The sequence below is a fragment of the Coturnix japonica genome, chromosome Z, assembly GCF_054131305.1.
Source record: "Coturnix japonica strain WE chromosome Z, WE-NBRP24, whole genome shotgun sequence".
Lineage (NCBI taxonomy): Eukaryota > Metazoa > Chordata > Aves > Galliformes > Phasianidae > Coturnix > Coturnix japonica.
This window is the reverse complement of record NC_140702.1, coordinates 25906832-25933812: the sequence shown is the minus strand read 5'-3', so window position 1 is coordinate 25933812 and position 26981 is coordinate 25906832. Positions and strand designations below refer to the sequence as shown.

The 26981-nt window shown below is 37.4% G+C and overlaps 1 long non-coding RNA gene across 5 annotated transcripts; it reads right to left on the bottom strand.

Annotated features, from left to right (window-relative positions):
* LOC107306366 (uncharacterized) lies at positions 1 to 26981 on the bottom strand. Of its 5 annotated transcripts, none has more exons than XR_014939723.1 (4): positions 26896 to 26981; positions 7410 to 7465; positions 4602 to 4743; positions 1 to 816 (listed from the first exon to the last, which is right to left on the bottom strand). It is a non-coding gene; the product is annotated as an uncharacterized LOC107306366 (long non-coding RNA). The 5 variants fall into 5 exon arrangements; XR_014939724.1 differs by lacking the exon at positions 26896 to 26981 and adding an exon at positions 10009 to 10057; XR_001552094.3 differs by lacking the exon at positions 7410 to 7465.

The following is a 26981-nucleotide window of genomic DNA, read 5'->3' as shown; positions in this document are numbered from 1 at the left end:
TATTTCCAGCTTTGCACTGAGCATTTATTTTTTGATTGTAAAAACATTTGATAAAACTTCAGTAAGCGAGAGCATCAAAACAGGAATGTGAGGTTTCTGAATATTGTTGTGAATATTATGCAAAGAAAGACAGCAGCATCCATTCAGCATGGAAAGTGTAAGACATAGATCAGACAGATTATTAATAAGTAGGCTGTTCTGAAAGTAATGCTTCATAATTATTTCCATGCAAACTACAACAGATACGAAGAGCACAGTAAGACTACTTAATAGAGTAAATTCTTAGCCCTAAAGCACAATTTTTCAACATATGTAACTATTCAGCATGCAGTAACACAACCTACTTACTCATAGCTTACAAACTGGAAGGAAAGAGACACTGAGCATACATTTGGGGCATACAGATGTAAAACTTGATAGAAACTCATTTTGCTTGGACTTTGTCCAAGCCAAACACAATACTTCCAGCGTGAAAGATCAGGACATAAACTGTGCTTAAAACATAGGGTGCATGGTAAACATCGAAGAGTATCTTTCAGGCACAAGGCCAACTACACAACCTTTGTCCACCACTTGCATGAAGTACTTCGTTGTAAATATTACATCCCTAGAGAAGAATTGAAATTGCCTTCTGCAAAGGTTAATAAAATATGATAATATATTGCTCCATGGAATCAAAGAGTTTCTATCAATCAGCTTCAAAGTCATTTGAAATGTAGGAAGATATCAAGAGCTGGGAGCTGGAATTCCTTCTGTGTTTGTAAACTGGATGTGCATGGCAAATATCTGGCTAAATTCCAGATTCACTGGATCCAGCTGTAAAAGCAATTCAGGCATACTGTATCAATTGGCATGAACCCATACAGACACAGGCCCGGCTACACAGAACAGTGTCATCAGAAGTTGCAGAAATACAATCATTTAATGAAATTTCTATAGTTAAACAGGATTAATACTATAAGGTAGCTGGAAACGGATTCACTTATAAAACTGAATTATTTTATGTACATCTGTATTAAAAGTATCTCTCACCAAGAGAGAGATCAATACTTTCTATGCATAGACAGAAACTTCAGCTCAACAATAGCTATTTCTATCTGCATAACGGCCATACAAAATAAACACACCATATTTTGAGCTTTTTTACTTCATGCCTAAGAACGTAAAGTTATGATATTCACTAGCATTTAGTTGAAATCTCACTGTTTCCCTAGACAGGAGCAGAAAAGATTTCTTTCAAAGTGTGCATAATATAATGTTGCTGTACCATCTCTCACATTGTTAGGAAGACTAACTATAATGATGCTGCATTTTCATAGCCAAGGATTGCAATAATTTAGAAATGTAAGGTGTAAGAAATGCATGAATGAACAATGAAGAACCTATTTTAATACCTAAGGCCTCATTACCTAGCCAAAATGTATATGGCAACACTATTATGATTGAGATAGGATTTTAATAGTATATTTTGAAGCAGAAACATTCTATTCCTGAAGGCAATAACTAAAGATCAAGATAGATTTTAGCATCATGTAACCAACAAATTTTGTTATATACTGCACCAAACAATGTAGCTTCTACTCATGAAAATTCAATGCCATTTTTATTATGTTGGTCCTTCAATTTATTGACTGCATCTTACGAAGAAATCAACAGACATGTGCACAGTATGAGGACAGTCAATAATCCTAGAAGAGGGGGAAGATAAGAGAGGGCTTCAAAAGTGATAAATCTTGAAAAAAACTTTAAAAGTGAGTGCATTGCATTTCTTTTGTATTATCACAATCATTCACCCAAATAATAAAATAAGGGAAACAGAAAACGATTAATCACAATGTTCAATAATCTATAGGGTTTTAAAATAGAAGTAAATGTATCATGGTAAAAGTGAAAGAAGTAAGGAAAAAATGTGGTTTATCATGGAATCATAGAATGGCTTAAGTTAGAGTAGACTTTAAAGATCATCCTGTTCCAACACCACTCCATGGGTGGAGTTACCGGCCACTAGATCAGGCTGCTCAGGGCACCATCCAACCAGGCCTTGAATGCTTCCATATATGGGGCACCCTCAGCTTGTTTGAGCAGCCTGTTCCAGAGCCTCACCACACTATGAGTAAAAAATTTCTTCCTAGCATCTAACCTAAATCTCCCCTTTTTTAGCTTCAGGCCATTCCGCCTTGTCTTATTACTATCAGATTGTGTAAGTAGTCATTCCTCTTCTATTTGTTCTAAAATCACCTCCTGCTAGTTTCAGTGGATGTTCCTTCATCAAATACAGTAGAAATCCCAGGGGACACCAGCTTTCCTTAAGCACCTTTGCATGATATGAAAAATATAGTCAACAGTTTTCTGCTCAAAGTGTTAAAGATGTGTATCTCAGGTAGGTGCTGAATTTATGTGTTGTAGGAGAAACTGAAGAACTGAGACACAAGTTCCAAATGTATCTCCAGTAACCTAGGTTCCAGGTGAATACATCTGGAGAAAACAGCTGTCAGCAACTTCATCACTGATAACTACCTATCTTGTAGACATGTGAAATTTTTGGAGGGATTTCTAGCTGGGCATGGACCAGGAATCAGAAGTTAGTCATCATGATTTAATTTATATCTACACATCTCTTTTAAAATACAGTTATTGATTTTTAAGTTTTTCAACTCACTAAAATAAATATTGTTTTTGCTGCAGTAAGATTATACAGATGCCCATCACCATGTCAGAGTTTCAGCATATTAAGTTGAGCAAGTTCCTACTTAAAAAAAGAAAAGACAAATCAGGCCAATGATATCATGGCTCAGATTGTAGTGCTGAAGACAATAAAATAAAAACACAGCATACAGAGTAATCATTTGTTACCATGATCAGAAACTCTATTGTAAGCAATAAAAATTTATTGTAACCCAATTTTTTTTCCCATTTTCACACCCAAATCTGAATACTCTCAGCCTCACTCTAGAATCTTCAATGTAAAAATTGTCTCTTTTGAAGTGAGTGAAGTCTCAATGGAATCAAGGACTTTTCATGTCACCCTTTTTTTTCTTCCTTTCCCTGTCTCTTGGTCCCTACAAATACTACAAAAATAGTATTGACTCATAGGAATAATAACCAAGATTCTGAAGCTCACATAGACTCAGAAGACTTGGTTGTTCTCAGTTTATCATCTCTTAGAAACTTCATCTCTCCCCAACTTACATTACACTCCTCACTTTCTTATTAGCTGGCTACCTTCTGTGTCCAACAGTTAGATCTCTGGATTGTTAGTTTTTTTTTTTTCTTTGTAGATGTTCCATTTGTTTTTAGGCCTTTGTGTTTTTTTAAAGAAGGAAAGAAAGGAGGAAAGGAAAGGAAAGGAAAGGAAAGGAAAGGAAAGGAAAGGAAAGGAAAGGAAAGGAAAGGAAAGGAAAGGAAAGGAAAGGAAAGGAAAGGAAAGGAAAGGAAAGGAAAGGAAAGGAAAGGAAAGGAAAGGAAAGGAAAGGAAAGGAAAGGAAAGGAAAGGAAAGGAAAGGAAAGGAAAGGAAAGGAAAGGAAAGGAAAGGAAAGGAAGGAAAGGAAAGGAAAGGGGGAGGAAGGGAGGGAGGAAAGAAGGAAGGGAGGAAGGAAGGAAGGAAGGAAGGAAGGAAGGAAGGAAGGAAGGAAGGAAGGAAGGAAGGAAGGAAGGAAGGAAGGAAGGAAGGAAGGAAGGAAGGAAGGAAGGAAGGAAGGAAGGAAGGAAGGAAGGAAGGAAGGAAGGAAGGAAGGAAGGAAGGAAGGAAGGAAGGAAGGAAGGAAGGAAGGAAGGAAGGAAGGAAGGAAGGAAGGAAGGAAGGAAGGAAGGAAGGAAGGAAGGAAGGAAGGAAGGAAGGAAGGAAGGAAGGAAGGAAGGAAGGAAGGAAGGGAGAGAAGGAGAGAAAGATGTGTATGTTTTTCTGCCTGTTTTCCTTATTTTCTCTTTTAGCTTTGCATACAGGTTTGCAAATAATCCAAAACTAAACCAAACTAATCCAAAACTAAACACAGTCTTAACATATTCCAGAGGAGCAGCGCCAAGGTCTAGCAAGCCTTGAAGAAAAAAGGAGAATACAGAGAGTCAGGAATTCTAATACAATATGAAATCTAGAAAATCAATTTACGTCCATACAACTTTTTTCCTACATAAGTGAAGAGCAATTCTGCCATTTTCCGCCACTGAATCAATTGAATGTTTTTTCTTCTTGCTGTTGGAGTTTTTTTGTTTGGTTTTGTTTTGAATTAAGGATTAATATTTTAAGGAGAAGGTTCTGAACACACACACACACAGGGGATATATTTTCCCCAAAAACTCAGCTCAGAGTGATGGTACTTAGTACATGAGCAGTGCTCTCGTTCAATTTAGCAATTTGGAGTTATACTGCTAAAGATTTTAGATGTATTGCAGCAAGGAAATGGCAAACATCATCTCAATGAAACACTCCAGGCACACCTTGCAGCCTATGTAAATAGAGATGATGCTTAACAAACTGTGTAACATAAGATTTTAAAAAAGGAAAAAAGAAAAGAGTAGGCCATGGACAGTGTCTTTCACTTAGTTTAACCTACGTTACAAAAATAAATAAATAAATAAATGAACATCATCTGTGCTCTGGTACCTGCTGACAGTGCAAAAGAAGAGGCCTCCATAGAACTTTTAGTGTGTTCTTCATTATTGTCATCAAAGTTCTGTGAAGTTTCACACCCTTCAAACCATCATCATCTTTAGTTCTTCCTCTCATGTACATCTTTGCTTACAACCTGTCACAGAATCATAGAATCACAGAATTGCTCAGGTTGGAAAAGACCTCAGAGATCATTGAGTTCAATCACAACCTAATCATAGCAAATCAACCTGGATGTTTCAGTTACAATCAGCATCACCAAATCTCAAAATACTTTCAAAGTATTAATCTAGAAGAGGGTATTTGGGAGATGGTAACAATTTCTACAGTTCTAACGGAATGGTTGCAAACACAGCATATATCTTTGTGGTTTAAAAAATAAAAATAAAAAATGAGGTCCACCAAAATAGTTTTAAAATTTATGCTTGCACTTGAGTTGATGATTCAGATGCTTTGTGAATTTTGTAACAATAAAAACCATTCTACTCTTTATCTATGTTCCTACTAACTTTGAACAGCCAAGGAATCTGGCAAAAAAACCCATAATTTATGATCAATTCAGAATGCTTAAGCTCTCTTATTACTTTTCTTTCCACACAGAAGATATTTACACTGGAGGTAACAATAATGATAAAGTACATGCAAGTGGATTTTATTGTGTGCATGCTTTTCATTTTCATATTTTTGATTAAAGGAATAAATTTGAAAGTTTGGTATAGACTTGAATACAGTACAGACAAATGGTTTAAACCAACAGTTAAATACACTGACATATTTATGAGACACTTTGTGCTATCTTGTCATTAACATTCATACATACACAAAATCTGAAGAGGACTACATTAACATTCCATACGATGCAGTGACTTCTGTATGTAATGTCAAGCTTGAATGAACTTTTATTTTAACCCTCTCAATTGCATTAATAGTGTGACTTGTAATTTAAATGTAATCTTGGTTAGATAAAGCACTACCTTTTTTCTTTAAAAAGTTTTATTTGAAATGTTGTCATCCAAAATCTCAGTGACAATCCCCATGTACCTAATATTCAAACATATTTGGTTGCATACTCTGTAACATTCCTGTAACATAAGGGAACCAAAGTTATGTTGCATTTAACTGTTCTTAAAACATCAATAACTTTTTATTTAAACTCAGGCTCATTTCTCAGGTAAGGTTTCATTCTCCCTTCATAGATATGAAAACCTTGTGAAAGACTGGTCTTTAAAAATGGAATAATTGCTAAACTAACCCAAATGGAAAAGAAGAAAATGCAGGCTGTTATATATAACTTAATTTAATGTAATCAAAATTAAGTTAAATAAACACAGGTGCATCTTCTGATATTCTAATGCAATCTTCTGTCTAATTTAATATTTTGCATGCTTTTAACAAGGCTGTAAGGAATGCAAGAAGTCTTATTTTACTTTAGACTTCAGTAAATGAGCTTGCCTCATGCACTCACTTTCTGCACACTTTTTCTTGAGATAATTGGAGGAGTAAAAGTACTAGCATATGGAAGCATATGGAAGAAATGCATTGAGCAAGACAGAGAAAAGCTTTTCAGGCCTGCTGAGGCTTCACTAGGCATCCTTTCAGCAAGTGATATTGCAACATGGGACCACCAGCTTACTTTATACAGCCATATGCATGAGACAGTTGTAGTGATTTAGAGTAATCTTCTCATAAAATCTAAACTTAAAACTTCTCAAAGGCGTTTCTCACAGTTGAAATAGGTATTGTAGCATGTTGTACTTGTTTATCCCGTGTGGAACTGGGAAAAGGCTCACTGACTTCTGAAATGGTCATAAACAACATGTAGTTAGTCATCAGTGTGTTTGAACAGAATCAGGAGCAAACAGGAAGCCTGGAAAAGTTTGTATGTGAGACTCAATAGTGTGTTACAGCAAAAAATTCAAACTGTATCACAGATTGAGGGTGTTCTATTCTTCCACCTGCAGATATTGCACAGTAACTGTATAAGTCTTGAAGCTTTGTCAAAAGTTAATTCTATTATAATGAAATCTGTCTATGTAATCGAATTAAATTCTAAGACAAAATCAGCAGTAATATCTGACTAAATCTTTCACCTTGAGGACCACATGACACTAAGAGCTATTATGTTGAAGTGAGCTGTCTATGGGGACATTGTTTTGTTTTTCTTCATTTTAATTTCTGTTGAAGCCTCTAAAACCAACAGTAGCATAAAGCAGTAGCACAAGTTATCATCAGACATCTTCCATTAACAAACAAAACATACAATGAATTTATTGGTATTCATTTGTTTAGATGCTCCATGACAAATTCCGGTCACAATCTGCATAGCCATTTGCTGTACATTCATGTATCAGCACACTCCAAAATATTTGTATACACATTCTAAAAATCCTTCGTTAATCCACAAGCAGTGAAAAACAGCAACCACAAAATGATTTTGCTTTGTAAGGAATTGGATGGGAATTACAATAAAATCACTTCAATTCCTTTATTTGCTTTAGATTCAGATATGTCAAAACTCAGAATTCATCTTGGTTGTTCCCCTCTTGTCTTTTCTTAGAGCAATATGCACATTCCCTGTATTCTTCCCACAGAAAGTCATATTCTAAGTTTAAAGGACACAACAAAGTAGAGAGAGTGAATCAGAACCACCAGCCAGCTACAGGGGTATGAGGCAGGAGGGAAGGGAGCTGTGACCATTGGGTTCATACCAATGGGGCTAGTGCTCAGAGAGATCTGATGGACCTGCATTCACCATCACCTACCTGGTGTGCACAAGGCTTCACTTTCTATGAAATAACTCACCCATGTGTGTCTTCCATACCACTAAATGCATCAGGATTTCCTTCTCATTGCAGAATCTAGGTTGTGGAGTAAAGTGGAAGATTAAAGATTTTCTTTTACTTGCTTGGCAGCCTTGTCAGCTCAAAAGATAGTGCTTAGGAAGCTTCTCTGCAACTCTCATTTGTCAGAATTCCCTATGCATAGTCGCAGACTTCTGTGGAAGATGATAAACTGTGGAATCCTTACAGTGCCTCACAGTTCTGGTTCCATCCCTTATTCACATCACTACTTCATGCTTAATATATCATAGAATCATAGAATCATAGAATTACAAGGTTGGAAAGGACCTACAAGATCATCTTGTCCAACCATACTCTTATTACCATTATTATCACTAAGCTTCTAAGCCATGTCTCATAGCACCTCATCCAGACACCTCTTGAGCATCACCAGGGACCGCAGGCCATCCCAGTGGGATGCCCATCTCTCTGAAGTCTCTCCCAAGTCCTCCCACACTCCCTGCCACTCAGTATTCTCAGGCTTTGGGGAAAGCTTCCTCAAAATATTATAAAAACAGATACTGAGTGAAATGATGAGTAGCGCATTCAGGGAGACTGACAACATGATAACTGGCATACAAGGGATTCAAGGGAGAAATGGGAAGCCTGTTTAAAAATCACATGCTCTGTAAAATTAGTAACTCCCTCTGGGATGTAGCTTTCAATGTTCAAACCATACCAAACCATATACAGACACCAAATTGAGTGTTTGCACCAGTGTTTTTTATTTATCATATATATATACAGCTCTACAGAGTAGAGTGGCAGACTTCATAAGGGCCCAATACATTTGAAGTCTTAAAAGTGGAAACATGATGGAATGTAATCTCTTGCAAAGGTATTATAAAAGAGAAAGAAAATCCATTGTTTCTTCTCCTTTAAAAAAAATACAAGTTGGTGCAGAGGTCCCCAAAGGTTGGCAGTAACCCAAGACTTCAGGGTCGTCTTTGCAGGCCTGCAGCACAACTAACAGCTAAGCTTTCTAACAAAACTCTCCAAGAATACCGAGAGTTTCATTTTAAAGTACGTTTTTCATGGAAAATACCACCAATAAAATTTCGTGGTTCTGGCCTGGTTTGTCCTAGTTCTGTGACTAATGGGAAGAAGTGACCCACAGAACCATGCCCTGGAAATGGGGAAAGGGAAAAGGCAGTGAGATGGTCCTAAAAACAAAAATAGTAGCAATGAGCTAAGGGAGAAAGCTAATTTACTAAATATGACAGTGGAATGCAAGGTAACACAATATAATACAATGTGATTGGAATTGAAGCTGATAAATCAAATAAAAAAGGAGAGAGACTGTCCAAAACCAAAGGCCTTACTCTAATGCTGAAGACAAGACAGCTAGAGAGCACAACCACGAAGATGAGCAGAAAGAAAGAAGGGCAGACCAGTGAGTCCCAATCAGTTTTATCTTCCCCTCTAAACAGGAAGTTGAAACAGAACAGTGAAGTTTCCTGGGATCTGTAGTTCATTCTTTCTATTCTGAGAACGAAATACCCAGAACTATCGACAATCCACAGAAACATGACATTCGCCTATATTATAAGTAACAAACTCTATTATAATACAAGTAAATGAGAATAAATACATTAAATCTGAAATTATTTTATATGACACTTCCACACCAAAGAGTGACATTACTACCTTGTTATAATTTTAAAATGTTGAACTATAACCTTGCTTTTTAAAATAGCCATTCATAGTTATCATTACAAAAGCACACTAATAATGGCAAAGCAATGCAGTATCAGATAAAATTTCATTATTTACCTTTACTGTCATAAATAAATAGGAAAAACAAAGCAAGTGACACACAAAAAGCTTCTAAAAATGCAAATCTAAGCAATCCCAGTTTGCTTCAAATGGCAGCTCTAATTTTGTCCACTTACATAAATATACTAACATAATAAGATATCACGTGATGCAAGACAGAGTGGACTCGTGGCTTTGAGTTAGCGGAGGCCAGAACAGTCATGTTGACTCATATCTGCTTAGAGCTGACATTTGCTAGGTAGGTGCTATTATTTTTCACCACATTGCTCCAAAACTCTCTCTCCTGTCTTCACCTCCTTCACCTTGATGCATTTCTAGCAACCTATGTGATCAAAGAAAATGAAATATGATGTTCCGATACCTGCTTGAAAAATATTGCTAATCAGCAGAGAAGCATGTGAGAAAATGTTATAGAAAAAATGCTTTGAGTGCAAGAGGGACTTTTTATCATTCCCCAGATCTGTTAGGAATAAATTACATAGGCAGCTCAGAGAGTTAGCACCATGAAATTTAGAGATCCTGATCACATTTCCACAGGACAGTGCTACCGGACAAGCAGTGTCTTAGGCCTGAAATATCAGTAACAGCAGCAGAAAAAAAGCAGCATTTGTCCTTCATTTATAATATGCTGATAACAATATGCAGCAGATTCTCCTACCATGTCCTAGGACAATCTGTTACTGCTTCCCAGCCCTTTAAAGGGGAACATGGGATTCTGAATTTCAGCATCTGAGACAGTTTTAATAAGACAAGAAGAAGTATGGAGAAAGTCAGGCGATACTTACAAGGACTCTGAAACATGTTATTCAGTTTCACTGGAACTCCTATCAGAGTAAAGATAAGCAATCAGATAAGTAGAGGTGGCACAAGTTAGCCCACAGGAAATTTCACTCATTTTGTAAAAGGCTTCTTCAAAGAAAATGTTGGATACTACAAGATAAGGTTTGGAAACTAAATACATTTTATTTTATGTTTATGAAAGGAAGTATTATTACTTTAATTGAGGAAAGGCTACCACAATGTTTACTTGGAAAATAAAAACTGAGCTAGAAGCTTAAGCTATTGCTCACACCATCTGGAGTTTTCCATTTCCAGCTGATTACCGTCAAATCAAGTTACTGTATACAACTTTATTGTCTCAAAAACAAACACATAGAATTGCAGAATCACAGAATCATTAAGGTTGGAAATGATTACTAAGATCATCTAGTCCAACCATTAACCCATCATCACCTTGCCTACTAACCATGTCCCCAAGTGCTGAAGTTGGACTTCAATATCCCATCTAAATAGCTAGTTATAGTTATCCAGATGTCAACCTAGTATTACCTAGTAAACAGCCATTTACAGACCTACTCAGTTTCACATAAACAGTGCAGGATGGCATTAAATTACTATCAGCATAACTAATGAGGAAAGAACCTGAAATATCCTCCTGATGAAAGCTAAAAAAACATGTCCCCCTGATGGAAGAGTGGAGAGAGAGATATCGTAGTATGAAGAATATTACTACTAAGGTTAGAATAATGACAAGTATTCTAGCAGTATAAAATCTACTCCATACACACTAAGTGTTCTAATAAGCCTACATTAACATAGTTTTCATAAAGGCCAGGGAACTGAGAAGGCTGGCATTGAGCAACCCCTTCAAATATAAGCAGTAATTGAAAGACTAAGTAGTAGAATTAAATCAAATGTTACTCAAATTGAGTGAAATTAAATTCTGTTCAAATAAGAAATATTACTTACATTAAAAAATAAAGTTGAATTGCTAAATATTGGGATAAATATACTATCAACAGTGTGTGAGATGAAAGGTTTGTTAGCTCCACTAACCATGAACAATGTTCAAACAATACTTGTGAAGTCCTAATACATCTTCTAATATAAAGGAGAAAAACTTCAAAAAATCATACTTTGTATTTTCAGATTTAAGGAACTTTTCAAATAATTTCTCTATTAAAGTGTTCAATGTCTCTAAGATTATTTTTTTATTTTTTTAAATAACTCCTTTGTTATCAAGAAAATAACTTTGAGATTAAACTCCACAAAGACCTAAAACAAGTCTATCTAACATGTCACTTAGTATTCTACCTCTAGATTCTATACACTACAGTCCAACTCTTTGGTCATTTTCAGATGTCTTAGGGATTGCGAAAGTGCTATCTGGTGTTTTTCTTCAAGGATCTGTTATCTGTGATACTCCGGGAAATCATGAAATGCACCTGAAATACCATTCTATGGATTTGTTTAGGAGAAGCCTTTCCTCTCAAGAACTGGAGCATGACTCTCTATTATAGGAAGTACATATTGCTGTGAGTGAGTCTCTTGAAAAATCAGAAGTCGTGGTCTGAAGCAGCATGTATTAAGTGCTGCTGCCTTCCTTCATACTATGTGATTTTCTCTGTCATGTTTGTGCATCTCTTTCAATTGGTCCTACAGAGCCTCAGTAACTGAAATAGCCATAAATGCAGCAGTCATTGATTCCTCAGTGGCACTAAAGCAAATAGCTTTAGTACTGTCAACTGCACCTTATTCTACCTAGTAATGAAAATGCACCTGAAATCATTAAAAGAAAGAAAATTACCATAGGAGGAAAGCAAGTAAATACAAAGCAAATAATATTCTAATTTGAAATTAAAAAGACTCTGTAGTTTCAATTTCTTAAATATTGTCTTCATATTTGACATTTTTGCTCTTTCCTTTTCTTCCCTCCACTTAAGAATATAGGGAACCATTCTGATACATAGGCTAAGGTAGCAGGTAAGATCCCTTAGACATGTGTACAGCCTTGGAAATGGTCTCTTATTCTGAAAAATACTATTTATAGCTTTTAGAGAAACTTCATAACTGGATCTGGATGAGACATCATGGCAGGGAATAAGCACATCCTCAGTGCTTGCTGACATCAGAAAAAATGCACTTGCTCTTTAAAATAATTTATCCAGTGTTTCTGATTTTATTTTCTGTCTATCACAAAATTAAAGAAATTAAACAATTATTTGCAAAGAGATTTAAGATTAGTTTTCGAGATGATAAGCTATTGAGAAGCGATAACCAATCCCTGACATTCTCTGCCTCCTATCTTTTTTTCTTCAATAGAGAAAGATCCTCTTTGTTATTTTTTCCCCCCTTTCTAGTCCTCAGTAGTATCCAGGGCATACATGTACAGTACATTAAAGGTTGTTCCTGTGAATTACTGAGCACTTTCCACCCCAACCAAAACAAAAGAAGATTTATATTATGAAACCATAGCTCTCTGCATCTAACATTTATTGTTTTATCTGGAACAATGGAATGTCTCTCAAGTTTCTCTCTCTGTTAGATAGCCTATGAAGTTCACAAAAGCTAAAGCCAAATTTGATGGCCTAGAGAAACATCTTTACTGCTGAGTGACTACTAGCTAACTATAATAGCATTAATTTAATATCAGACTATGAAGCCAACTTACTAAGTTCCAACTTGGACCAAATAAATAAGTTTCAAGTTGGATTGTTTTTACTGTATGAAATGAACCAGTTTCATTTGATACTGAGGTAAAGAAGTCAATCTTTTTTCTAATTCTGCTGTTTAAGGCTACAAGGATAATATGTGGCTCCAATGTAATTCCAATAACAAAATCTGCTGTATCAAGGCAAGTGTGAATTGTGTCAACCTGCTACATCATATAGAACAAACAAAACATAAATGTTAAACCATGAAATTACTCAGGCCTTAATTTATAGTAATTATTCCTTTGAAATCCATTTTGATAAGAAATTTTAATTTTCCTAAATGACAGAGGGACAATCCATGTTGTGTTTTTTTGTTTCATTTTGTTTGATTTTGTTTGTTTGTTTTTCCTTCTTCCCTTTTTTTAGTGTAAAGTTGGAATAATGCTAATGAACAGACCTCACAAACTGATGTGCAGAAGAACACAGCTGTCAACCTCCTCCATCCAGGTAGACCTCATTATACTATAATGTCAATATGCCCTTTCTGCAGATGTGAGTGACAGCACAAAATCTAAGAACATCAAGAATTTTGACTTTGCTTATTGTACAGGGAACCTAAAATCTATGAATCAAAATATACTACTGGTATTCATAAATGATGTCATTAATTTGTTGAAGGTGTCTTGATTAATTTTTGAAATGATAACTGAAACAGAAGGCACACTTTGTCATTAAGTATTTAATTAGGACACATCAGCTTAGCCATAGCACAGCAATAATTGGACATTCGTGTTTTTGGCATTTGAACTGTTGTATAGAAGCAAATCTTGTTTCTAGACAAACTAGCTCATTCACAAACGGCACAAGAGTCTCCTCATAATCTAACTATGGGGTGATAACATAAGTTCTTATATTTGAACTATATTTGCTTTTCTTAGAACACTGCAAAACTCTGAACTCCAATCGTGTGTGGGATAGAGGGAATGAAATTCAGCCTTTTTTTTTTCAGTTTCTTATCAGCAACAGCAAAATTGAGATTGTTGCAAACATTAATCTCACAAAGATGTTTCTAATACCATAGGAAAGGTCTTTTCCTTTGCTGCTTGTTGGTGCCCACAGCATGCATACATACCCAATGTAAAGGCAGAATAGCTACAATCTTCACAGATGACACACTGAACTATGGTTCTGGGGTAGAAATAACCTGGCACTAAGAAGAAGGCAAATAATTCCTCTTAGAATAAATCTTTAAATCCCTTAGTAAAAGAAATATAAAATGGAGACACAGATAGATTGTATGTCCTAAAAATCTGTGTACCATGTTGAACACTCACATAAGGAAGTGGACAACAAAGATGAACCAAGTTATGGAACCTATTCTGCTTTTGGTGGGTGTTGCTTAACTCCTTTTTACTCAAGTTTCCAAAGAAGAAGAGACAACACTGCACAGGGAAAGCAGTTTCCTGAAAATACTGGCATAGACAGAATTGCATAGGTCTGACATTTACTGCTGAAGATAGCAAATCTGATTCTAGATGAACAGGTGGAGTAGCAGAAAAAGAGAAGACAATAATGGGGCAGGTTGGCTGCGGAAGCTGCTGCTCACAGGCCCTGTGCTGGAACATCTCCTGAAGAATGGGCCCTGTTGTAAAGAGTCATGTTGGAGCAGCATCTGTGAGAATCTCACACAGGATCTGTTTGGGAAGGACAGCATCCTGTGAGAGCACTGGGATCATGAAGGAGCTGCAGAGTCAAGGTGTTACAGTCTGACCACAAACCCCATTCCTTGTTCCCTTGTACCACTTGGGAGAGAAGAAACTGGATGGGAAAAAATGGTGGTTTTAGTTTTTTTTATCTCACTGCTCTAGTCTGTTAGTAATACACAACAAATTATATTATATTATATTCCCTTAAAACCACCCAATAGTCTGTTTTGCCCATGGTTGTAACTGGTGATCAGTCTCCCCATACTTATCTCAGACCTCAAGCTCTTTTTCATTGTGTTCTCTCCCGCTCCTTATTTGAGGTGTGTGGGCAGAGGTGTGCATGGAGAGTGAGAATGTGTTGCGGTAGAGTTCTGATAGCCATCAGGGGGAGACCATCATGGACTGCTAGACTTCTCCAGACTGGCTTCCCATGTGTTACATGTATATCTGCAGCATGCTCCAATACTTTCTCTGCATTTTTCTCCTCAGTAGTAAAATAAATCTAAAGCATATACTAGACAAGAGCAGAAAAACATGTAAAATCAATGCAATCATGGGACAGGCTGATAAGTCCTTTAGAGTAATAACACAGTCTTTTTTTATAGTGAAGGCAAGCAACTCCCTACAAGTTTCATGAAACGTTTGTTCCAAATATAAATTCTGGTCAGTTTGCTGACATATGATTCATCTGGAAGCAAACTTGAGGTTATTCTTCATGCTATGTCAGCAGTCTCACTGGTTCAGTATCCTATTTCCACATGTGATAACAGAATTTAGAACTGTTTGAATTGGAAGGGACCTTTAAAAGTCATCTGGTCCAACTCCCCTGCAATGAACTGGCACACCTTCGGTTGGATCAGGTTGCTCAGAGCCCTGGGTCTTCTACCTCATTTCTGGGCAACCTGTTCCAGTCCTTTATTACCTTCATCATAAAAAACTATTTCTTTATATCCCCTCTGAATCTCCCTCATGTAGTTTAAAACTCTCTCCCCCTATTCAACCACAATAGACTCTGCTAAAGGGTCTGTCACCTCCCTTTAGAAACTGAAAGGTTGCTCTGATGTCTTCCCAGAGCCTTCTCTTCTCCAGGCTGGATAGCCCCAGCCCTCTCAGCCTGTCCTTGTAGGAGAAATATTCCACTGCTTGCATTATTTTTATGGCCTTCCTCTGGACATGCTCCAACAGGTCTGTGTCTCCCCTGCACTGACAGTTACACATCTGGATGCAGTATTCCAGGCGAGGCCTCACCAGTGAAGAACACAGGGGCAGGATCATCTCCCTCAAATTGCTGGTCACACCTTTTTCTGATGCAGCCCAGGATAACTTTGGCTTTCTGGGCTGCAAGGGCACATTGCTAGCTCATGTCTAACTTGCCATACACCAGTACCCTATAGTCCTTTCCATTCTAAATCTCCCAGTTTGCACTGATACTGGGGTTTACTGAATCTCATGAGGTTCCGCTGGGCCCATTTTGCAAGGCTGTGATAATTGTCAAGGCTTCATTATACTCAAATTTCCTTCATTTTACTCAAATTTCCTTTCCCTCTTTCCTAGGGAAGACAGCTGCTTGAAAAGAGCATAAAAAGAGCTGCTATACAAAGAGATGATGGACAGAAGTTCTTTGACACTGTTTTCATTGCTCCAGACCGGCTGCCTGACTGCAGTGAAAGTTTACATCTACTCATTTTCAAGTACTGAGTAGCTGTAAAGTCAGTTTGGCTCTCAGGCAGGCAAGTCATAACTTGTATTTCCCAGATGCATCCAGAAAGGGAAGTGCTTTCAGATGGGATGTTTCTGCTCTGTGAAACACAAAGGGGAAGTCTATATAGAGTCCCGTAGCTCTGTCTCCCTTTAGGTATCAGGAGGCTTAATATTTACTATAATGGTTGTATATATTTTTTCATTTTTAAGCCAAGGTATGGTATGTATCTCTGAGTAAAACATTTTCCTAGCAAGGACTAAGGTCTCTGGACTACACTTAATACCCTGCATTTTATTAAGAGACCCTGATGTACTGTAGAGAGCTCTGCTACCATTCTTGAAAGAAACACAGTATTGGATACGATTGTGTATAAAGATATTAGTGATGATTGTTTTGGAAATGTACGGTAATAAAATAACAAAACAAAGCAATTCTGGCAGTGTCTTTTGAGGGAAATAGAATATCAGAGCTTGTGTGATGATATGAGGCAAAAAGCTGAAAGGTTAGTGATTGTAATCTTTCAAGAAGGTTTAAAAAGTTTACCATTCCACAGAAGGGTGTCAATGCTTACAGTGCTGCTGCAAATGCAAAACTGATTTTTTATGGAAAAATAATTGTTACAGGGTACAAAATTGCTGACAGCCATTTAGAAATCTCCAACGGCGTACAGTTTTCTAAAATTATCTATTAAAGGGAAAATGATCTAATAAAGTCTGTTTCATCTCTAACTTCTATCATCTTGCATAAAAAACTATTTTCCTATCCTAGAAAAGAAATTGTTTTCCACATCTAGATTGTATTTTACAACACAAACACATATTAAATGCATTCGCCACAAATATTCAGCTGGAAACTTGAGAATTTACTTGTTTCTCCCTCTTCTACAGGATTTAAAAAACACAACTTTTTTAAGCTGGGTGAATTTTTTTTTTCTGTTTTGGTTTGTTGGTTTTGTTGTTATTGTTATTTGCTTTCATCTTCAGAATTCAGTCTGAGACAAGTTTTCAAAAGGTTTTCAGGAGAAACTTCTTCTAGATCCCATCATTAAGTTTCCATTCTCTTTCAAGTGCTAAGCAATGAATATTGCTCTATAGTATATTTTCAATCAACATAAATCAGAAAAGCAAAACATTAGCAAATCACGAATGAGCACAGAGTAGTCTATTGCAAGGTATTATTAATCTCATTTTTTCTTAAGAAAAAATGTTATTTCATTAAATAAAATAATTTTCCCAAATCTTTACCTTTCTTTGGTTATAGTAAAAGCCTGAATAAGTCAGCATACTTAATATAAAGAAAACGTATTTGTTTTTTTACTGCAAGCATTGTTACAGTGAGTAGACTATACATCAGCTATGAAATAAAGACATTTTCATTCAGTAGATTCTTTGGCAGTTGTGAGCAAAGAATTAGTCATAGCATCACAGAACAGCTAGTTGGGTTGGAAGGGACTTTTTAAGTATATGTAACTTGAGCCCTTCTGCAAGGGACACCTCCCTCTAGAACAGGTTGCTCAAAGCCCCATCCAGCCTGGCCTTGAATGCTTTCAGGGAGGTGGCATTCACACCCTCACTGGGAAACCTGTCCCAGTGTCTCACCACCCTCACAGTTAAGAATTTCTTCCTAATGTCTAGTCTTAATATACCCACTGCTAGTTTAAAGCCATTTCCCCTTGTCCTATTGCTACATGCCCTTATAAAATGACCCTCCTTAGTTTTCCAGTAGGCTCCGTTCGGAGCCTTCTCTTCTCCAGACTGAAGAGCCCCAGCTCTCTCATCCTGTCCTTGTAGAGGAGGTGCTCTAGCCCTCTGATCACCTTTGTGGCCCTCCTCTGGATCTGCTCCGACAATTCCATGTCCATCTTGCCTTCTTGTGTTGTGGTCCCCAGAACTGGACACAGAACTCCAGCTAGGGTCTCACGAGAGCAGAGTAGAAGGACAGACTATCCTCCTTCAACCTGCTGGTCTCACTTCTCTTGATAAAACCCAGGATATGGCTGAATCTTTCATCAACTGACACACCTACATCCTTCTCCTCAGGGCTGCTCTCAAGCCATTCTTTGCCCAAGCTGTATCTGTGCTTGGAATTGCCCCAACCCAGGTGCAGGACCTTACAGGTGGCCTTGTTGAACTTCACAAGGTTGGCATGGGCCCACCTTTTAAGCCTGTCCGGGTCCCTCTGGATAACATCCCTTCCCTCTTGTCACGGGTTAACCGAAAATCTACCTGTGCCCATGACAGGAGGGGGCAAATCCAGCCCCAAAGTGGGGCCCTGCAGGGGCCCTAGGCCAAAGGAAAAAAAGGAAAACAGCGGCAACGGTCTAAGGAGACACACTTATTTACTAAATACTTTATCGAAATACAAGATAACACAATATAATACAATATAATTGAAATTAAGCTAACGAATCAAGTAAAATAGGAGAATGAGTCCCAAAACTGAGAGGCCTACTGTGCCTCTAGGCAAAATAGCTGAAGGCTCCCACAGGCTCTCCTGAACGCCAGAACTCGAAAGATGTAAGTCCAGCCTGGGAGTGAGATAATATAGTGTCCAGGTCCTGTGGCTTATCTCTGACCATGATGTTCTCTGGGATATGTAGTCTTCTTCTGTAAGTTGCACATTCAGCAAAATTATTCATGCTTTATATGATGTTATGATGTGGAATACTGATAGCAAAATTACAAAATTATTAAACCATGACATCTCTAGCATATCAACTGCAAAACTCAGCTTGGTGTTGTCTGCAGATTGCTGAGGGTGTACTTGATCCCACTGTCCATGTCACCTACAAAGACAATAAACAGTACCAGTCCCATATGCCACCTGTCACAGGTCTTCACTTGGACACTGAGCTACTGACCACAGCTCTCTTAGTGAAACCATCCAGCCAATTCCTTATCTAACAAGTGGTCCACCCATCAAATGCGTTTTGCTCCAATTTGGTGACCAGGATGTCACGCGGTACAGTGTCAAACACTTTGCATGAATCCAGATAGATGACAACAGTTGCTCCTCCTTTATCCGCTTACACTGCACCTCCATCATACAAGGCCACCAAGTTTGTCAGGCATGACTTGCCCTTGGTGAAACCACACTGGTTAGCACCAACCACCTCATCTTTACTTTCTATGTGCCTTCATACATTTTCATGAAGTGCCATCAGGAGGATCTGCTCCATGATCTTATCAGGCAGAAGTGAGACTGACTAGCATTTTTCTTTTCTGACTGGATGTTGGCTTTTTTCCTTCTGTAAATGGGAGTTCTGTTTCCCCTTTTCCAGCAGCTTCATCAGACTGCCATGATCTCTGAAACATTACCATAGGAAATAGAAACACTACAATATATATTTTAATCTGCAACTAGATTACTCCCCTAGGACAAACTCAGAAAGAAATCTTAGCTGAGAGTAGCAAAATTCTGAATTTGAGGAGTGGAAGGCACTGGATGTAACAACGTTACACTGCAATTTTGATGAACCATGCTTTTTTTCCCAGCAGACCGCCATTCTCAGAGTTCAGACCATTTTAGCAACTGAAGCCTTAAGGTACATTTCTGTACTACTGACTCAGCAGTACTAATTGTGCTTATGGCAGTGTTGCCTACATCAGTCTGGGATCTCCCATTTCTTTCATTTGGGATGCTTGAAAATGCCTCCTGGCATTGCTGCCTGGCATATCTTTTCTGATGCTGAGTTCTCCTTTTCGCTTCTTAAATGGACTACCACTGTGCAAACAGACAGCTCTTTTCTCTCTCTTGCTTTCATGCAGTGCTCAGAAGGCAGTCATACAATATGACAGATCCGGTTTTATCTTCTACTGAGTGACAACATCAGATATATAATTAAATCTACTTCTTCCACGGGGAAAGAATTCCTTTTTTTTCCCTTTTTTTTTTCTTTGTTCTTTTTTCCCCCCTTATGAGACAATTAACTGTGATCAAAAATCATAATAGGAAAAGAAAATGTTTTTCCTTCAGTAAAGATGAACTCCAAACATGCAAGCACTGGGTAATGCAGCTTGAGTGGGCGTAAATTTTGCTCAGTATTCCAAGAACATCTTCCTTCAGTATAGAAGAGGAAACAGAATGGCAGGGTAGCATTCCATACTAAAAAGCTACTTTAAAGGGGTAAGAAAGAAAGAGATACCACTACAGACAACAGACACATAGGTAAAGATATTCACACATTCTGTCTACAAGGGAGGCTCCTATAAACTTATTTCTCTCTATTTCAAATTATTCCTATTTCTGTTATTAATGTGTTCATTTTAATCTTTTTATCCATTACTTAAGTAATAAGAATTAGAAGGACAGTACAATATTGGTAGCAGAGCATGTGTTGAAACCTTCCAAAGTAAAACACCCAGTAGACAAGTACAACGACATAGTATTCTTAAAACAATTTATGATACAAAAAAATTTTGCTAGAAAGACGAAAATCTCTGCTAGTTAAAACAAAATGTAAAGGATTTAAGAACACAGCAACAGTTGAGATACAGCATAGGAGAGAAATGTATCTTACTTTCTGTAGTAAAATTTGATTATTCTAGAGTATAAGGTAAGCACAGAGCACTTGGGAAAGGTACTGTGGTGAGGAAGTGGTGAGGGACTTAGCTCTTAAGAATCAGTAACAGCTCAGGTCTATTATAGGAGGCTGCACAATCAAAAATAATCATGTTCAAAATCATGTATTCATGTTCTTACCATGCAACATACTGATACTTAGATGGCAGAGCATAGAATGGGCATATATTATCACAGATTCCCACAGATATTTCATGGGATACATATATAAATACACATATATAAAAATTTACATATATTATATACATATATAAAAATACAGTATAGTCTCTTACATAAGTATTCTGGAAATCTCCTCAGAAGCCTCTGTTGAGCTTGAGAATCGCATTCAAATCTCTTGTTATGTCAGTTAGATTACCTGTCTCTGCAGGTGATCTATCCACTCCGTGTAACGATATAACATTCTTACCCTTACAGGCTGAAGGCATTTGAATATGCTTGACGAGACTTCAGACAAGTGTTTAAGTGTTTCACTAAACTCAGGAAACTGAACAGTTTATGATTTGCATATCATTGGTAACTAGCTTTTTATAACCCACATAACCATCCCTTCTTTTAGAACTACAGATGCTCCTCCTCATTTAGCTCAAAACATTTTGTATGACATTTTCTAGATGATATGCCAAACAGAGAATCAAAGCCTACAAAAGGTACTCATAAAAGCACATTTCCCTCTGAGATTGGATGCAGTAATTTACATTCAGTATAACATCAAAATATCTCCAAGGTCAAAAAGAAATGTTTGTGCTCACACAATTAAGACAGCTTGAAGTAAAGACTGTTGGACACTGTATGAGGGAATGGTGCAGTGTTAACTACAAACACAAAGACTGAAAGTAGAAAGTACTGGGGGCATAAGGATTTGGTTTTTTGTTCCCCAAGAAAAAAAAAATGTATTTGGGAATGTTTGAGGATAAGACCAATATACTTTGGCATTAATTATAAACTTGCAAAGTTTAGTTACAGGAAAATTTATTTCATAATAAATAAAAGTAAGGAATGCTTACTCTAACATAAAGGATGAGGCAAGATCTGCTACTTGTGCCATACACATGGAAAAAGAATCAATGTACAAACAAATCCTGGCTTACATTTCCAGAAATTGATGATCCTGGGTTCCTCTGCAGTGCTGCTCAGTCAAAAGTCCTGCACCTCATGTCCATTACTCTTCTCCTTGTTTGACCTCTACTTTAGCATTTTCAGTCTGCAAGCTACTCACTCCAAACTTGTTTTAGCATTTTTTTCTAATCCATCTATTTATGTTTTCTCTCAGGGCAGAAGGATGATCTGAATGCTTCAATCGTGCTCAGCAAACAAGGAAATGTTTCTGATTCCACTGACCTCATGCCTGAGAATCCTGACGAAGTTTAGGAGAAGGCAGAAGTAAGGCTGCTCTACAACGTCATACCTACCTAAACTCTGACTGGAGGCTGAATTTCCTCATGCCTCCAGAATGCCATATTCATTCAAGCTGAGTATCTGACCCAAGGGATTTAAAAAAACCCCATAAAATAAAATAGCGATTGGTCAAAAATCACTCTCATGTGGTACTTGATGGTATCACAGAGCTGATACTTTGATACACCATGTTGTACCTTATGGTATCCAGATGTCCTTTCCAAACTGAACCACCGTGAGTAGATGAATCCACTACAAACTATCCACACAGTTAAACTCTTCCTTAATTTAGGAGAGAGGCAAAGTTTTTGCAGTGAAAAGAATTTGAAATCCTGGAAGGACACACATATCCTGACTTCTTCAGCCAGCTTCCAGCAAACTAGACATCATGATTATTACTATCACATTTATGGCATATTTTGGCATTTTAAACATTTTATATGTATATCGTTTTAAACAATACGGTAATGATGAGACCAACTGATATATGACTTTCACTGATGTAAAGACAGCATAATGGAAAACAGTGAGTCAAACATTCTTTCTGGCTTAAGCCATTATGAGGACATCATAGGCCAGCAGACTGAAAGAATTATTTCTGATGAAAATCTGACAGTACAGTTGATTTAACACTGGAAGGAGAATCAGATTTGAAGTCTTGAATACTCTCAGAAAAGAAACTTTGCCAAAAAGGATCTGAGGATCTCCCTAAACGTAGGACATATTCTGTTGTTTGTTTTTTTTTTTGTTTTGTTTTGTTTTGTTTTTTGTACTTCCTTGCCTCAGAGTTCCTCATTCCCAGAAATTCTTTGAAGACTGCAAATGAATTTCAGCAACTAGTAATGTAATTCATGAAGAATGGCTATTCTCTCACCAGTACCTCAAACAGCTAAAACAAGGGACCTGAATATGTATGTATCAGTGGATTACAGAAGAACTCAAATAAATATCTTAAGTGAGAATTTGTGTGCTAAGTAGCTCAGAAAAAAATGTGTTCTTGTTAGATGCAGTAATTCAAAACACATTTTTCTTTATTTGGACAAGCTATAGCAAAACCAATGCTTTTTTGTTATTGTTGCTGGATTTTTTTTTTTTGGTTGGTTGGTTTGTTGACTAGTACAAGCAAAGAAATACACTTACTTTCTTTTGTTTTCCCCCAAGTAGACCGTTTTCCTGAAATATACTGCAGAAATAACATAATATTGGTCTTCAAGGGAAAAGTGAAAAAGTGAGCTACATTTAGCAGAAAAATCCTCTACAGTCTTACCTTGCACCATTTAGTTACAGATTTGTCATAATCTGCAGGAAGAGTTTTTTCTAACAGCTCAGTCAACTGGGAGAAGCAATCATTGGGAACCTGTTCCAAATTTTTTTCAGAGCCCCTGAAGTCAACAAACTGAAAAAAAAGTGTATCATTTTCAAAGATTTTAGGTTGCAAGAGGCAATGCTATCATGACTAGCACAGCTGAAAATGAGACCTACTTGTTTCTAGGTTGTCATCCTTTGCCACACTGTGCTATTGTCACAATCTTCCAATTTCCAGCGAAAAGAGATCAAATATGAGATCCACTTAAAAGCAAAACAGAAAAAATTCAACCCAATAATAAGAAGGGTAATATGTTATTAATTTGATACACAGTCTTTCTTGGGGTTATTCTTCAAGTGTGGTTGTTAAAACAGAATGCATATGCTCAATGCAAATTTTCAACTTAGCTCTGAAAAACTGCTTTAACCTGTCTACCAGGTTAAACAGGTTAATTCATAAATGAACAAGCTGTGCCAGAAGTCGCTCTTCTCATGTTCCCCTATTTCAAAGTGCCTCTCAGCTCCTACATCGCATAGTTTCCTTCTATATGCTCCCTCCTAACCCTACACTGCTCTACTTTCACGTTACTGCTCTTTTTTGTTAGAATGCACTTCATCTCATGCTCATCCTATATTTGCTTCCCCTGTAAAAACATAATGTCCAGGGACATTTCTACATGCTTTGCTTTAAAATCTGGGAATCTGGGAATCCAGAAGTGCTTTTGAAAGGTAGCAGTTATGAAACTGTTCTGTAACAGGCATTTAATGGAAGATAGTTCAGGTTGCCATGGGTGATTAGATAAAAGGTAAAAATTAGCCTTACTTGAAGAAAAGTTATATAAAACATAATTGGAATAGGAAGATTAAAAATATTTTTATTTTGGAAAGATTTACAAGTTTTCGCTCAGAATTCTGTAACTTAACACTTTTTTCAGGTTCCCTCTGTCTGTTTCTACCACTACTGAAAGGACAGAAAAGCTATTAAACTCTTTCAAATACCATGGACTTTTTTAGTCTCATTTTTTAGTTTAGCAGATTTTTGAGAGAACGGTATCTCAAAGAACAGAAATCTAGAAATATTAAGAGTTTTCTTAAAATTTGTGTACTGCCTGCTCCAAGCAAGTATTTCTCTTCTGTAGTTCTACTGACAGCAAATTAAATTACCAATGCAACTTCTCAGCTAAAATGCAAACCTTGAATGTCCAATGTATAATAGATGTTGTGACATTGCCCTATCCACCATATCACATAGTAAATATAGGTGATAAGCCTGTTTTTAAAGAAAGAGTAAAAAACTGGCTGTTTAGTTTGTGCTTCTGTAACTAATTGGCTTGATTTTCAAAATCCATACATATCATACCTTCAAAGGAAGATGGTAAGAAACTGGAAATTGTACAGCTCTCTTTTAAAGTCTTGTCTTTTTATCTTTATAATTGTAAAGTTCTTTTTTTTTTTTTTTTTTTTTTTTAAATTTCACAGCTATGTACTGCTCAGAATATAAGAAGCCTGTTCAATTAGAGTCAGAAAAAGAAGAGTGATCTAAGGTAAGGACATTCAAAAAATGTTTCTTATTTTGCAGGCCGATCTCCAGATTAAAAATTCTGGAAACATTTATCTAGGTTGTACATCCCTCACTGCTGGATTATGGCTAGTCTGACTGAGCACATGGCACAGTGCAGCAATAACCAGGATAGCTCAGAACACAATGCTCTGCAGACCAGAGGTATTAAGGTCACAGTCATTCAGCACTGCACTATGGCTTCAGCTGTGTTAATTAGACACAAGAACTCTCCACTAATTGGGCTACTCACCTTCTGATATTACTCTGTTTGGAGCAAAGCTGGGTATCACAAAGAGCAAAGGAAGACCTCCAGTCTTTGACTTCTGCAAAGAGCTTAAGACATTGGATGAGCAAGTGAAAATGACCTATTAGACATGAATTCTTGCATCTCTGGCTAAGTCTTGGATGACAGAAAACTGTGTGAACTACAATGGCTTTTCTGAAATTCAATAGAAACTGAGAGAAAAGTATCATATCATGGAGAAAAATATCAAGGAGAGATAGGAAACGTGCACATACCTATGTACACACACACAAACAAGATCTGTGAAGCTCTCTGATGAGTTAAAAGGCCTCCACTTCTTGACGAAAATGTGGTTAGAATTCAAAACAAAAGAAATTGTGTATGAACTGCAGCACTGGGTGTGCTTGTATCTCAGTGTTGCTTTTTATATTAATGACTTCAAAACTTTAAAAAAAAAACAGCTGGTGGGAGGCAGCACAATTTTCCCAGTCACTACTGTCAAGGACAGGTGATGTTTTTGATGCATTTTCTGTCGTGCTGCCACAGCAACCATCCTTTCTTCCTCTGTGGAAACTTAAGGCAATCTTTACATTGGCAAAAAGCACCAGACCAATAGCTGTGTGGAAGACAGTGTCTGGGTCATGCTTGGCTTGCATATTGTTTGTGCTGACCACCACACACCACCCATCAGTAAGACATCCACGGAAGGAAGCAGTACTGCTTTCAATGCCAGAGCACAAGCCAGAGGCTGCAATTCGTAAGCAAACAAATATTCCTGAAATAAGGCTCACTTGAAATAAAATGTGTTGTTTACCTCCAGGACAAATCATTTTCCACTATTTAAATATTTAGATCCAGACAGAACGCTCAGGAGATGTCTAACACACATTAACTGCTACCAAAATTATTACAGCCACATCATATAACTTCTGCACACATGCAGATAGCACAGTACAATGTGAAGAAAGAGAAACACAACACAAGCATTAGTTTGTAATACATTTCCATTATTCATTGCTGCTATATTTGTTACAAAATAGTGGCAACAAAAATAACTACCCTTATGAAATATTTCTGTTTTATTATTAGGCAACTAATAATGATTCTGTATTCTTTTCTGCAGTGTAAAGCTCAGTCTACAGAAATAGCTGTGTAGTTATGAATTTTCAGAGAAACCCATCACTGCACAAAAGATACTGACAACTAAAAACAAGCCCTTTATAATAGTGAGGAACACGGCAGAATAAATGCTTCCAGTAGCTGGAGAAAATCCTGACCAAGAAAAAAGATCTTTTTTGTTTTGTTTCTGTTTTTTAAGGTCACCTCTCTGAAGAATTGTCAGTGGATGACAAGGAACTGTTGCTGTCTTCCTCTCCTGCAGGCTCTGCTGGGGAAAAAGCAACCTGGGCTGCTTTGCAAGTGCCTTTCCAGCAGAGGCTGCCGAGAGGGACACTGATTAGCCCAGTTGATTGAACTTCACCAACACGCTCAATGCAGGTTTTAGCTCACTGGGCTTTGCACCCACATTTATGTCCCTGTTTCTGTCTACAGTCTCAATTCATTGCCTGTACTGAGTCTAAAAACTGAGCTTAGGGTGCCTCCTAACAACGAGTGCTGCCGCCTTCCCAACCCCACTACACCAGAGCTGTCTAATGGCAGAAGCTGGGGACAGGCCTGCACCACAGCCCTGTCCCTAATTCTCTTCAATCCTGCAGAGAGTTCCAGTTGCTGTGTACACTACCTTTTAAAGTGCTCAGAGAGAGGAGCAGGCTCCTAACCCCACCTCCTGAAGCTTCTCTGCTGGTATCCTTGCCTGCCTGTCTGCAC